The following is a 15,696-nucleotide window of genomic DNA, read 5'->3' on the forward strand; positions in this document are numbered from 1 at the left end:
CATCCTTTGGCAGTTAAATAGCATCATTCTTCCCCACTACCACCCCAACTGCTCTCTATACTGAAATAGTTAAAAAAAAGCCCGCAGAACCATTAGCATTTTGATAGCTTTCCGCACATGTATAGCAAAAAGTCTTTAAAATTCATTGCGCTGAGATAATCCTTCAAGTCTAGCATTCCCTCCTCAGCTTGAGGCAACCAACTGGTTTTCTGCCCCTTAATACCTTAATAGAAAGCTCCGAGGAGTTGCCAGGCTAGAAGCCTCAAATACGCTCAAAAGCAGAGTCCTGAAGTTCAAGAGAAGCCATGTAAACTGTCTGGGGTTTCATTAAGAAACTATTACAGGGGCAACATCTTAGACGCTGCAATGCCCCCCGAGATCTCTGCTTCTGTACACAACGTACACACACAGTTTTACTTTCAAAGGGCTGAGCACACACAGTGCCCACTAATTGCAGCTGCCACCAAGGGTACTCAGCATCAAATTAAAACTTTGACCCAGATTCGATACAAGCTCAGGGACTGGAGCTCCTCATCAGGATCAAAGATGATTTTTATTTTTTTTTTAAATATTATTACAATTTCAGGAACAAAGCCGTGATGTTGAACTGCACAACTGGCATTAATACTCAGCAACTCCCCGTCTGAGCCTGGGAAGTTTCAACAGCGAGTGCCTTTTTAACAGCTCCAAAGCACGTTGCTTTCTCATGGAAGCACCCAGGATCGCCTGGGGGTGAAGAAAGCAGCCATCTCACTACCTCGTGCCTTTGATCAGGATTTCTGCAGTGAAAACAGGTAAATGCTTCAGGACCACAGCACTCCTGAGATGCCACTAAATGGTAGGACTTAAGGCGTTGCTAACATGTTAAGGACTATTAGGCCTAATTAGATCCTCCCTGTATATATTTTTTTGGGGGAAACATTCTGAAAACGCCAGTCTGCTCAAAGGAGAACGCTTGTTGTGAACCTGTGCGCACTTCCAAGAAAGTTAACAGGTCAAAAGTTTGCAGTCAGAAGGCAAGAGAGGCCGTGCTTAGATGGGGAAAATGAGGTTCGGATCCCAGGGCCATGATCCCCAGTCTCCCATGCTCTAATGCGTATCCCCAAACCACAAAACGCGCACTGTTTTGGCTGTGATAAGATTCTCCCCTCAATTCTCCCAAAACTTCAGAAATTCTTTGTTTTTCCTGTGAGAAACACACACACCCCCAAAGACTCGCTTACAGAGAAAAGGGCGTTCTATCCAAATTTAGCGAATGCACAATTAACACGGGCAAGAGAAGAGCAACAGCAGAATACCGAGCTGTATGGGACATGCAGCCAAGAGAGCGGTGGAGAAAGCTATTTATTTAGCTGGGAAAACTCTTCCAGTAAGGCAGGAAATACTCCCTTCCCATTTTTCAAGCGTGAAATGTCTTTCATAGGAGAAGAATTTGGGTAGGTGTTATTAAGGAAGAAAGTGATTGTGACTCTTTCTAAACAAGACTTTTCATTCTCTCGTCTGTCACAAGTTTCCTGCGACACCCTTGGCAAGTCATTTCGATTTGACATTACCTCTGCCCATTTTACCGATGAAAGAGGACTCTGCCTCGAAAAGGTGCCACAGAGATACAGCCCATTTGCAACCGTGAGATATTGAGATGCTGTGGACCATGCAGAAACCTCAATAAGTAAGTGGTAGAAAATCACTGTGAAACAAAACAGAGAGGCAACATCTGCCAGGAGGATTCTGAGCAACGCTGGTGGGCGAGCACATGGATAGCTCAGGTGCCTGCCCAAGCTGCTCACTCAGGAATGCTGCACCAATTCACTACCTACCAGTCCATTTCTGATTTATTTCCAGGAGTATACACACAGTAACGCATGCTACTAGCAATGTGAATCTTCTTTCAAATGCATTTACAGCTATTGGAAGGGTGAGAAAATTGCCTTATCACGAGTTTCAACAACAGCATCTGATTCACCACCTCCTTGCTAAGCGATACAGTACCTGGACAAATCCTTGCCTTACTTCATCACAAATCAGAGTGATGAGGGATCAGGGAGAGCAGAACAGGAAAGGTGGAGGAAGTGATAAATCTTGTCCATGCAGAGTCACGAAGCTGCAAGACAGCCAAACTGAGGCATTCTTACATTTAATCACATTCTGTTTAAAAATCAATCTTTGGTCCTACTCCATACCGTTGCACTTTATAAAGAATCAAAGATCACAGCTGAAGGTTGCAGCTTCACATTAAAGGACAGTCTACAGGTATAACTTTATAGGATGCTTTATAGATCCACTACATGGCTTCTTTGGGGCTGCTTCAGCTTTAAACAACCAGCCCCAGACGGCACCACTGAAGCCCGCAGTACAGATCCAGCCACAGGAAGGATTTTGCAAGGCAGTCCCACTGAACAGTTTGGGCACGCAGCCCTGGTCTAGATTTTGGCTAACCCTCCCCAGGGCTGTCCTAGTGCAATCTGTTCTTAGTTCAACAGGACAAATTTGCAACCCAGCTCCAGCATACATCTCTGAGACACGCATCTATAAGTTCTCAACTTAATGAAACTATTTTCTCACTAACCCAATTTTTTTTCAGTTCTTCATCCCTGATTAAGAAGAAGGAAAAAAAAAAGTGTGAAGTCTTAGATCAATAGCTTGCTTTTCTCATTAATTTAAGTATACTGTATACTTGACTAATGTGCAGAATACAGACATGCAGTGGGTGCAGAGAAGTCTGGTCATTCACTGATTAGAAGATGCAAACTGACTTTAGTGGGTAAGTGGTCTAATCCTTGAAAAGGTCTCACATCATCCCCAAACGCCAGTGATCATTAACAGCACAGCCTAAGCCTCTGAAGAAAAACAGCAGCTTATCTTCATCCTCCTGGGGACCTAGGGAACCTTAACAATCAGCTTCTTAAAGGCTTTTTTTAGAGTTTTTTTTCCAATGATTGTAACCAGAAGAAGAGGCAGAAGAAGAAAACTTGATTAATTTAAGAAAAATATTTTCCTTTCTTAGATAAATTTTATGTTAAAATACTAAGAGATAATTGTCACCTAATATTTGAGAAGTATTGCCTATCACCAAAAACACAAGAGCAAGACTTAGAGATTTTTTTGTTTGTTCTTTTAAACACTGCATCTGGGGCCTGCACCTCTACATCATCACACACAGGCTGGAGTTCATCTCGCACCCAGGACTGCTTTGACATTATGGGGGTCCCAGAGCCAACACGTGGGTTCCAGACCTACCTGCTAAAGTCAGCAGAGCTGTATGGACACCCTGGTTCTGGATGTCATCTGCTTGGTCCTTCTGCTGCCCCGTGATTCTGCGTGGTATAAACACACCTTGTGCCTCCTACTTCAACTCAACAGAGGAGGAGGAGGTAAATCAAGGAGGCAAGCTCAGACTCTTCATCTACCACAACATGAACAAAAGTCTTCTTTAAACAGGTTAGCAGAGACCACGTGAGGATGCATTTGGTTTCCGGAAACAGCCATTATTTAAACCTCAATTACACAGCAACAGCCTCAAACATTTTGCTTCTAAAGGGAGTGTTTCTCCTTTGTCTCTGCAATGCTGGAGCTCAAACCACCAGCTTACCCCCACCTTTTCTTTTTTGAAAGACGGAAAAAAGAAAAAAAAGAGAAGGCAGAGTGGGCTGGAGTGACCACCTCAGTACTGCAACTTCACCTTTTACCACAGAGGAAGCCCCAAGAAGCTGCCCTCTGCAGCCAAGCATCACATCAGTGTTCAGGTGCCTGAGCTGCCCCCAACCACCACATCCGGAGCCTTTTGCAGACAACAACCACAGAGATCAAATGCCCTGGCTAAGCACACACCTAGAGCTTCCTGGAGACCTCAACACGGCTTTCTTTTCGCTCTGAGGAGAATTAAGAACGTACGAAGAGAGGACCACTTTCCTCTCCCCTCCATAAAATGGGAGGAGGGAAGAAACTGGAAGAAAGAGGCCTCTTGCTGAAACCACGTGTTACCCCTCCTTTGCTGAGCTCACTGCAATCAAACCAGCAGGAGAGCGTTTCATCCTGTTCCAAGAAGCTCCTCTCCTGCCCTAAGCATTATTTTTTCATACCCTGCCCAACAACAATGGCCCAGGCACAAACGTATCAGCCGTGTTCTGCTATATTCTCCTTGGCAGCTTAAGGTCATTTTCTAACAACACTCCTCGGAGAGGGCAGGGGTTTAGGAGCATTTTCGTCCTATAACCAGACTCTTACTTGTATGGCCTTGACCCTGCCAAAATATACCAGAAGTGCTTTAGGGACAGTCACTCTTCTCCTCTCCTGACTGATGTGCTGATTACTTTTTAAGGTCTCCAGAGATTTTTCACTCCACCCTGCAAAGATAACATCCAGGGGAGCCATGAACCTGCAGAACCAGGGAAGAAAGACAGCAAGGCCACAAAGAAACACAAGGACATGTAGAAAGCAATCTATTTTCTCACCCCAACACATTTTTTTGGGGGGGAGGGGAGGGGGCGGATTTTAAGATTTTTTTTTATTATTTCCCATAGGTATTAACCTATGGAAACCACCTTGGAATTCATCATGCAAAAACCCATGTGCACGAGAACACCAGTCTTGTGGTTAGGACATACATATCTGGCATGTAAGAAACCTGCTTTCAGGACCCTGTTCTGGATCTGTGACAGCATAGGTGAAAAACCAAAGCCACTTGACTCCCAGCCAGCATCTGTGTTTTGACTAAGAAATTCTATTCCAAACCCAAGAAATTCACCTAAGGAGAACTGAGCGGAGACCAACCCTTTCCCACAAAGCAGTATTGGTTTCAATAAATCAGCATTTTCTGCATGCAAATCGTCTCCCTGAAAAACTCCCAGCCAGTCCTAGCCTTAAGAAGTAACTTGTGTGGTTTCTGCTGAAGACATCAGCCGGGAAGCAACCCACCCAACAGAGGTTCTGCCTCGGCACAGCTCGCCTTCCCTAAGCAGGGGCACTCCAACACCACGCCAGGAAACAAATAAGGCTTCCTGAAGTTTGCCCTGACGCTTCAGGATTCTCTCTTCTTCTAGCTGTATTGTTTAACAGAGGAAAGGAGGTGTGGTGGGAAAACCTCACGCACTTCATTCCTGTTTACTGTACTTGTTCCCTCGTCTGGGTGATCTGAGACAGTAAAAATGCTGCTGATATCCAGAAGTGTGTGTGTGTACATACACGTGGTGAAAGCTTTGGAGCCTGGCCTGTACGTTACGTGGACAACTCTGTGCACGGGGGCAGGCAGCAGCTTTCTCCTCTGTAGCTCTAGGGAGAGGTTAACCTGACAGAGGGAATTAAAAGAAAACACAGAGTAATGACACAGTTTGTCTTGCTGTTTTGAGATGCTTCCTATGAGCTCACTTGAAAGCATCTCCAAAAGCACAGCCTTCTTAAAATAAATTCTCCTGAAAGAACGCTTTTCCTCTTCTAAACGCAGGATTTTATGTGCAATACAGGATTATCCTATATAGGCCACTGACACTCTGTGGAAACCTATGTAAGAAGGACTATTTAGTGTGGGAATAGAACTATTTATCTAAGTTTTTTGGCTTCTCTTCCTTTATTGCTAAGAATATTTCAATTGAAACAACATCTTTGTGCCTTTGAGGCTATCTGCTCCCACTGCCACTTCCCCACCTGGAGCTATAATCCTACGTTTGTCACAGACCCAGCCACTGTGGCAGAAGTTATTACGGTTACAGTCTGCAGATTATAGCAACTTTTAATAGGGGATAAGCAGCAGGAAAAGGTGAGCTTAAGCATTAAAGAACCTGCCAGTTCAAAGAACCCCATTATTAATATTTATTATTTTTAAGCATTCATTGAGTGCTGTAGAAGATAAAAGAACGAGCTGAATGCAAGAACCAAGGACCCAAGTTGATATAAGACAAGACAACGGGAGAGCAAAAGGAATGAGCATATCGTCTGGGGAGGAAGAGAGCCAAGGAAGAGGTAGCAACAGCAAGGAAAAAAGCCACACCTTTTGTCAACAAGATGTTCCTAATAGTAAGGAGTCTGAAGAGAATTAAAGAATTCCTCAATGTCTAATCAGAACTGTTCCCCATAGGGAATTTTCTGCGCGCTGTTACATGGCATTGGCCTATCTTTAAAGAATGGAGCTTTGATCACAAAAAGCAAGCTGGGATGGGGAGTGGAGGTGGGGACGGGACGGGAAAAACAACAAAAGGAAATGCAACTGCATCACCCTGTGGTGTAAGGGCGAAATCCAGCCCCAGACAGATGCTTCACAGAGCTCCAAGTAAAACCACTCAGACTTTGTTTAAAAGGCTAGAATGAGGCATCCTTCTCTCTCACGTCCTCCATCCTAGGTAAATTCTTCTTCCAGCCCACAAACCCTTGGCTCCTGTTGCTTCAGAGGGACTACAAGCTGGTACTTCTCTTTCCTAAGGAGGCAAGCTTGTGGCTGACACCACTTTAAACCTTCACGCTTTCGAACTGCAAGCCATGAGGCTGCCCAGCTCCAACGCACATCACCGAGATTAGCTAACAGGAACATGCATCACACCCACATGCCGAGGCAACCATCTCCATTTTCACCGCTGGCCAAACAGATGCTCAGAAAAGCAAAGCAAGCTGCCCACACAGGAAGAGGCTTTATTTACACAGCAGGCTGATGCTGGTGGTGCTGGTATTTGTACTCCCCAGTTCTGAGCACCAAAATCATTGAAAGGACTCGCGAGTGAGAGTCCCACTCGCTGCCCAATACCCTCTGCTCCCCAAGGCTACTGCAATGCTTCAGAGCTTCTCCCTGCAGAAATTCTGAGAGAAATCCACTACAAACTGAGGCTTGGAAATACCTGTAGTGGCATTAACAAAGAAAATTAATGTTTGTAAACTCAACTGATTCTTCTCCTGCCAAGCCTTCCCCAGCGCAGTATCAAAATATGAACACACACAATGCAAAGCATGAAACCTTCTGTTCCTTTCAGCACAGTGAGAGGAAAAAAAAAAAAAAGAAAAAATAGCAACCTTCATCCATCCACCTTTGGGAAGCCTGTTCCTTCTTAATCTCATCAGACTTGCTAATGACTGATGTGACCCACCAAACACTTAAAAGAAGAGGTTTTGTTTTTGTTTTGTTTTTGGTAACCTGGCAAAGCACCATGCTGAGCTCAAATCCTAATCTGTTTGGAAGGTCTTTTTCCAGGCCTGCCGACCCAGTCACGCATCACATCAGCAAGCTGGGTCTCAGGCTGCTGAAGGAAAACAGAGGTCAAAGATCTATCGGTCCTTCCAGCCTCACGCCCTGAGCATTCGCAGAAGTAACTCCCAGCATTTCCTGCATCTCATTCTGGAAAACAGCGTGGTGCAGCTCCAGAAGATGCCTGTCACACGTCTGTGCTTCAGCCATGTTCCCATAGGGAGCAAAAGCTTTGTTGATCAACACAAGATAAGCGCCTCATTTCACGCGGCTCTCAGAATCCCCCGACATTAACAGGAACAACGAGAACCCAGCAGTTCAAAAATATATCACATCCCAATCCAGCCCTCTTAAGAACTTTTTGGGACATTCAGTCCTTCATTCTCCATGATTTCTAATGCATGTCTGTTGTAGACACCATCTAAGTCCCACCAATGGTCCAAACGCTTACAGGAAGAGGAATATTGATGACAGTGACAGTGACTCCCACTGCAAAGCGTACTGAGTTTCCAAAACGCTCTCCCATTTACCCTGGCAGCGGGCTTTGGCAAGTTTGGCTGGAAGGTACCTGCAGGTCCCAGAGTCTTCCATGAGAAACAGGTTCTCAGCAGGTCTGAGAAACCAGCCCAGGCCAGGCGTAACAGCTCCGTGCACAAGAAGATCTGGTTCTCTTTACTCCCCAAGAAAACGAGATGTGCCATCAAGTGAGCCAAGAACAAATCCTATCGCTGCTTTCCCAGCATAGTGCGTTCCAGTTCAGTGCCCTGCGAGGGCCATGTCTCACGAACAGGCAAGCTGCCAGTCAGCTCATTTAGTCCATTTTTTTTTCCCCGAAGAGGCGTAGACACCATCATTTGGTGCAATCTTTATTACTCTGAACTCCCTCCTCGTGGACTGCCTTACACTGAGCTTTTCATAAAGAATAAATATAGTAACTGTTTCCACAATAACGTTAAAAATACCCCAACAGATTAAATTCAACAGATAAAATGGGGCCATAAATATGTATGTCTAGCAACATGACCAAAATCACCCTTCTTCAAACTGGGCATCGGGCCATGAAAAAAAGCTGCTAGCGTTACAATTTCATTGCTGAGCCTTATGAGAAGCTCAGAGCTGGAGAAAGGCTCAGCACGGGAATAAAGCACAACACACACAACCCGAGCGGCCACCGCTCCTGAGCCCCTGTGGGGCTGTGCCACTGAACCACAGAGAACAAGTCACCATATGGTCCCACACCCCAACCCGCTCAGCTGTTCTGCTGGCTTTCCAGACATCTGGAATGGCATAAAATTCATTTAAAGCTGTTTATGACTCAAGTGAGAAGTTTGAGAGGATACAAGAGCTATTATTATCTCTGCTATTCTACGCGACTTTTCATATTAGCAGCTTGGTTCGGTTCCGCTTCCCCAGGATCAACACGATGCTTCTTCCACCACTTCCCAAAGACTAACCTGGACAAACCCCAGACCACATCAGACACCATGCGGACACCCTCAGGAAGTCCCGCTCTGACACAGCTGTATGCCAGCTAAACGAGAGAGAGAGAAGGGCAGGAACAGAGCTTAACTAACTAAACACTCACTACAGCTGAGCAGAGAAAATCCGGACCTATGCCCTGACTCACGAGATCACGCAGCCCCTTTTTAATGACCGTAAAGGCCAGTAATACCAAGTACACGGACAGAAGTTTTACCACTGCATCTCATCCAAAGCATCTTCTGTTTCTTCCTCAAGCGATACACTGGTCTAAGAAAATCGACCTTAATTTGGGCTCAAGAACAGATATTTCCACAGTGACCTTTCAATTTATTTATCAAGTAGCTGCATGCTTCCATTTTAGACCAAGTTTATGGAGTAAATATATATCAAAGCAAACATCCTGATAGCGAAAAACAAAAAACGACACAAATATGGTAAGAACCTCTAGGGATGTTCTAATTGTAGGAATCCTTCTTGGAGGGACTACACAGATACAAGGGATCCCAGGCAGAAATAGAACCCTCACTAAAAACCTGTGGTGGTCAAAAACCCACTTATGTCTTCTCTGAGGACAGCTACAACTTTTTTTTTTAACTGAAGCTGGTGAGGGAAAAAAAATATACCATAGGAATACCCTCAATTGTCATGTAACATCCACTGCACATTGTAAGCCTGGTCTCAGTCCAGCAAACACGAAGCATCCACATAAGCAGAAGAAGGTAGCAGAGGTGCAGAAGCAAATCCCATCTGGGGTCAATTTGTAAGAGTAAAACATCTTTAAATCATTTGTTTCTTTAAGCCTTATCGGTGCAAAAAAAAATTAATAAAAACACACTGACAAACTGTTTTAGTGGCTGGTGTGGTTAACAAAAGTAAGTTTAACACAATGCCTTCCTGTGGCCACTTTCAGCCTCAGCACCTTGACAGATCTTGGACCTTCAGCCCATGACAGATCTTTACCGATGGAGAAGTGGTAAATTAGGTCCAAGGCGAGAGGTGGGGGCCAAAAAAAACAAAGAAAAAGCTCCATCAAGTATTCAACAGGCACTGAATCCATTTGAATCCTCTGCCAGGAACTAAGGGATAGGGTTGTTCATTCACCATTTTGGAAACTCAGGACTCCACGGTGATGAGAAAGCAAGACAGGCTGGTGTAGGGAAGGGACAGACACAAGGGATGCTGAATGGCAGAGTCCAAGCAGCGGTAGGACCGAAAGCAGCCGTCGGAAAGCGTAAGTCTGGGCATCCAGAACATACCCTCATATGAAACACAAACTCCAGCAATCTTCCCAATGCTGAGAGGTGGTGAGAGAGGAGGGAATGGACAACACAAAATATTCAAAGAAGCTTTAGAGGGAGTAAGCATCATGAGTAACAATACTGTTGTTTGGACTCATTCTTCTGTACAACCTTCTTCTTCCTCCTTCCTTTACTATTTAGAATTAAGATTAGCAACCATTTCCAAGCTTTTTAAAAAAGGGAGAACTTAAGAAATAGCTTAGAATGGAATAAGCAATTTCAGACCCTAAATAGCTCACTTCTATGCATTTTGGGGTAGAGATACATGGGCTGTGCCCTCCCATGCAAATACATTACTTGGTTTTGACCTACTATTTTGAAGTCACAACTAGAGACCTCAGCTTCCCAGCCCTCGCTGTACTATTTTGATTTTTTTATAGGGAAAAAAAAAAAGATCCAAAATCTTTCTCTCTGATTTTACCGATGAGAGCTTAAGTTTAAGTTGGGGGGAGGATCAACACAAACTTTAGCCAGAGAGACTCTTAAAAAAGCAAAAGTAGGCTTTATCTTGCAACAAAACCCCCAAACGAGGGCTGCTTCAGCAGCCTCAGAGGCTTAGCAAGAAGTATAGATATTCATCTCATTTAATTATAGCTCCCAGACAGACCTTGGACCTACAACCACCTCATGCAATGACTCATCCTCAAGATGTCAAGAACTATGCACTACCTCACAACACTCTCCGAATACAACTTGGACCACCATCTGTTTATTTAGATACTTAAAGCCTCAATTTTGTAGCATCTGAGCTTCTCGTTTCAAGTCCTTCCTGAGCTAAGACCCACGGCCCCATAAATCCAGTAGCTTCTGTTTCCAGGGCAGTTGTGTCTGTTTTCCTGCAGCCTGGTGAGAACAGACAGGACCAGAGATAATTAAATAAAAACACAGGAACTGCATTATTTATTTTAAAGGAAAACGTGTCTTCTAGGAAGAAAGTCCTTTATTTGGGCAAATCTGTAAGCTGTTTATCAGCTTAAACTCATTATCTGCCCATATGGTCTTAGCACTGTGGTTTAAAAAAAAAATGGGCATGCACTAGCTGATGAAATGTCATCTGCCCTTATGCCAGAAACTAGTATTTTTGCATTGACGTCAAATTAGGATCCTTGCCACTAGTGAAGGGCTACCATAAGGATAGTCATAATATTTTAATTATGAAGGGATCTTACAGAAGGCAGCAAGGAAGGCAGGGGGAAGGCAAGAAAACCCATTCACAAAAAAACACAAAGTCATTTAATTCACTTTTTGCCTCCTCTGCTCTAGTTCTTTTTGTTTGGGGAGGTGGGGTGGGAAAGAGAGCGCTAATTTAATTAAAAAAAAAAAAGGGCAAAAAAAAGGCAAGAGAATGAGAAGCTAGAGCCAATAAACACACATCAAAGCATGAAATGGCTCTGCTTCAACTGCCTACAGTATTCAACCTGGGATAGATTAAGGGAAGATAAAAGGTGCTAGGAGAGAAAACGCTGCCCCTACAGCAGCGCAGGCCCGGCGCGCAGAGCACCGACACCCCAGCCGGCTCCGTCACACCGAGAGCGGTGAGCGCAGGAGACGGACCCAGCCCGCAGAGACCCACACCGACCGGCCACCGCCTGCCGTCGGGGACCAGCCCCGGGCAGCCAGGTGGCCTGAAGCCTTTCCCCTGCCCCACCGGGCAGGAGCTGGGGTTACAACTCTGGGGGTCACCACCAGCCACCCAGGGTCTGGCGCAGGACGTCAGACCTGGCTGACTGACCTGTCACCCTGCTGATACCAGGAGAGGAACAAACCAAAGTCGCGGTAACAGATGTTAGCCGTGTTTTTCCGAACCGCAGGGCTATTCCTGGTTACGGATACTGTTTCTGCCTTTTCAAACAGACCTGCAAGGCTGCGTGTATGGAATTATTTGAATTAAACAACGCACAGACAACTTGGCAAAGGAATTGAGGATAGCTCAGCATTTTCATACACACACAACGATTCCCGTTTCCCTTTTGCCCAGCCCCACCCTGAGAAGTATAATACACGTTACAGCAGCCAAAAGTGAGATCACGCCAGGATAGAGTCATTCGTTGCCATCAGCTGAGGAGAGGACGCAAGCGCTCCGATCCCACTCCCCTTGCAGGGAGAAAAAACAGAAGGAAACACCACTCTGCCTCCCTCGGCTTCCACTGGGGGGACGTGAAGTTGCTGGGCTCCGCTCTAACTTTTTAGGCAAGCCTGGAAACGCAAGCCCGATGCTCTTCCCAGCATGCCATATCCTTACGCCCCAGAGAAAATAAAGGGATTTCCCCACGATTTACAAAGGAAACATCGCGTACTTGCCTTACGAACCAACACAGCCCCTGAGCGGGTTTGGCTCATCTGCAGCAAGCAGAGGGCTGGGCAGCGGCTGCGCGGGGCTGCCACGGCACGGCACGGCACAGCACGGCCAGCCCTCGCTTGGGATCACCCCCAGGGCCGGGGGCTCCCAGCTGGGGCCCCCCAGCCCACCCCAGGGCTCGGTCCCGTCCTGCCCCAGCGCTGGGCTGGTTTGCGGGCTGGTATTTTCTCCCTCCGCTCATCGAGGGGTAACCACCCGCTCACCTGCACCTCTCCTGGGCTGGGACACGGCTCCCCCAGCTAAGCGATGTGCAGGAAGGGCTGCTCTGCGGGAAGCGCGGGACGGTCAGAAATTGTATCCCCATTTCGCTGACAAGTCTGGGCTGTCTCAGAAAAGTTAAAGTTCCTCTTTTCCCTCTTCTCATCCCCCTCCACTTAAATTCATGGCAACTGCACTGCACAGTCCTTCAGCTAACGCCAACAAAAGCAGCGCTGCGGCCACAACAAATACAGAAATATTAACTGCCTTCCAGGGAGGGTCAGCCGCTTGAATCATCTGACCGTACTACATAAATACTTCAGAAAATGCAGACAACAGAGAAGCATATGCACCATCCGACACAGCTGAAATTTGAAAAAAAAATCCCCCCCCCATTATGAAAAAGAAAGCACACACCTATTTCTTCCAGCGATGTTCCTGTCATTTGCCTTCAGCCTGTTCACTTTTGAGACCCAGCAACTGCTGCTCCTTATGAACGCGCTAAGCACCACAACGATCATTTCACTGGCAGAGCCCACGAGGCACTTGAACGCATCTCGCTAAGACAACTCTAGAATAAAAGCGCTCGCTTCTACCCACTGGTAAAAACGCAGGGCGAGCCCGTGCTCACTACCTGAGTGCAGCCAGGCAGGCACGCAGCCATCTCCAGCACGCTCCTGCCCAACCAGCTTTGGTAGCCACTGGCTATTCGATGAAATACGTGCCTGCAGCCTATTAATTGCGTTCGCAGTTTCTGTTATTACAGAAACACAGGCAGCAAGCACGCAGGGCTCGCTAATAGCCAAGAGCGGCATTAGGGAGAAATAAATTACGCTTACCAAAGAGACCTCACAGGAAAACCATCCAAACGCGATGCAAACGCTGCCTACTCGCTCACTGCGCTACCTACCCGCAGAAGTTTAGGTTCCTACAAACCCGGCTCCTACAAACCCCCGTCCTCGGGCAGCACCGACCCGGGCGGGCAGGGCTGCAGGCTGCGGGGGAGCAAAGCCCCGCCGGGCTGGGCACAAGTGGGAACCGCGGGTAACTCCCCCCCGCCCCGTCCCCCTGCTCCATCCCGGCCCCGGGGGCGGCAGCAGCCCGACCCCAGACCTACAGCGGGGCACGCCCGGGGCACGCAGCGCTCCCTCCCGGCACCGGCGCTGCGGGAGCGGGGACGAGAAACCCGGGCACGGCCGCGGGCAGCGGCTGGGGCTCGGCCGGACCCCGGTGCCGAGCCCCGCAGCCCCTCCGCGGCAGCCCCGGCCCCTTACCTCCCGGCGGCTCCCGCTGCCGTGCTCGCCCCGTGCCCGGCCGCCGCCGAGCGCCGGAGCCGCCAGCGGAGCGGCTCCGCCTCCGGCCGTGCCCCCCCGCTCCGCCCCCGGCCCGGCCCCGCCGCCGACAGCGCCCGGCCCCGGCCCCGGCTGCCGGGGAGCCCTCGGTGAGCCCCGGGGGACCGGCAGCACCAGGGCTTGTGGCCCGGGGACAGGCGGGTGTGAGCCCGCCGAGCGGCTCCGGTGCGGTGCGGCACGGCAGAAGTAGCGCGGCTGTCTTGAAGGGGGCATCTCCGGCCCCCGCACGCAGCCTGAGCGCACCTGGGGGGTCGGATGTGATGAGCCGAGGGTCTCTTCCAGCGTACCTGGTTCTGTGATGCGCTGATAACCCGGCTGTGCCCCATTGGGGCGACGCTTCACGGGCCCTGCTGCTCACAGAGGTACTTGCTGCCTTGGCGGTAAAGAAACCGAGGGCGGAAAAAGCGTGCAGAAGTTACACATACTCTCAATAGCAACACCTCAGGAGTAAGGAGTCAGTAAACTGGATGTTGCACTTGCATATGGTAAGAGATAATGCAGACCCTGTGAGTTGTCCCACGCAGGCACGTCCTGGTGTTTCCAAGAAGCCCTGTTTATTTCACACTGCCCTGCAAGACAAGGGGATGCGGATCTGGATCCTCCCAGCTTGTTGGAAGAACAAGAGGCAACACGAATGTCTAGCAGTGCTGTGCAAAGGAAAAAAGACGCGCCAGCATCTCCGTGTATCTGCTAATGCCTCCTCTATCGGGTAATGAACAGATACAAGGCTCCCCAGGTGCAAATATTGGCGTTGGCTTTCTTTTTTCCCTCTTGTGATATAAAGATAGGGAGATACGCACAGAAGCTAACACTTATGGCCCCAAATCCATTTCTCTGTAATAGCAAAACTAGATTGCACAACCAGATCGTATTTGTAACATATGTTTTGTTACAGTCTATTGCTTAAGACAGGCAATCATTTTCAGGTCTGATATTTTCTTATAATGCTTGGGCCCCTGTTTTTCCATTGCTGTTTCACTGTTCATTTATTTGTGTCACAGCGTGAGCCTACCTCTCCTTGCTCTTTGTGGCTGAGTAGGGGATTTCCATTTCTTTATTAGGCACAGTTTGACACGAGGTAATAGCCTTGTTCCTCATTTGATTCCTTTGCAAAGGACTCGGAGTGCTATTTTCCAGGAGGCTGGGTTGTCACACTCCTCGAGCAGCGGATCGTGGTTCTTTCAGGCCACGGTGACATTTGTGCTCAGCAGACCTGTCACGCTGCACCCCCCCCCCGACACAGCGCCTGCACCCCACACTCAGCCCCGTGCTGCCCCAGGCCCGTGCCAGGACCCCACAGTTTCGCTATATATGCGGTGAATAAGCCGTGAAAATGTGGGATTGCATGCAGAGGGCTTCTAGGAAACTGAGCGGGCTTGCTCGTGCCCCAGACACCGCAGTTTTTAACAGCTCCACGTCCCATAGAAAACTTCCCTTCCTCCTCGGGGGCACCCTTGCATTTTTCCAACAGCTGCCCCCCCAGCTCCAGTGACATCACCATTCTGAAACTATTCTGGAAAAACGTACAGGGCGACGTATTGAGACTTATACATGTTTTCTGTTTTCCACCCTGATTCCATGAAACTGTTTTGTAAATGAACAGAAGAGAGCTATATGTGACCCCAGCTTCCCAAGCCCCCACGAGCCCGCATAGACACAATAGTCCTCTTACATGCTCAATGTGCAATTTAAGGGGCCGCCACCGAAAACGAGCTTCCCGAGCTTATAGTGCTTTCACTATCATGAAGGAACTGCTTTGTGAGTCCCAGCCGGCGCTGAGCTGAGCTTTGCACTTAAAGCTGGGGTTTACATTCATCACTACGTATGAAGGATGTAGTATAT

The 15,696-nt window shown here is 47.9% G+C and overlaps 1 protein-coding gene across 7 annotated transcripts in view; it reads right to left on the minus strand.

Annotated features, from left to right (window-relative positions):
• TSPAN18 (tetraspanin 18) overlaps positions 1-13,865 on the minus strand; it is a 110,911-nt gene extending 97,046 nt beyond the window's left edge. For 3 of the 7 annotated variants that reach the window (XR_014585234.1, XM_083838752.1, XM_083838740.1), the window contains exon 1: positions 13,777-13,865. The gene's annotated coding sequence lies outside the window, so the exon portion shown is untranslated. Of the gene's footprint in view, positions 1-12,507; positions 12,815-13,776 lie in introns of those variants that run through there. The other 4 variants (XM_083838745.1, XM_083838741.1, XM_083838748.1 and 1 more) reach the window with 4 other exon arrangements.
• Positions 13,866-15,696: the final 1,831 nt, after the last annotated feature.

Source organism: Anser anser (genome assembly GCF_964211835.1).
Source record: "Anser anser genome assembly, chromosome: 5".
Lineage (NCBI taxonomy): Eukaryota > Metazoa > Chordata > Aves > Anseriformes > Anatidae > Anser > Anser anser.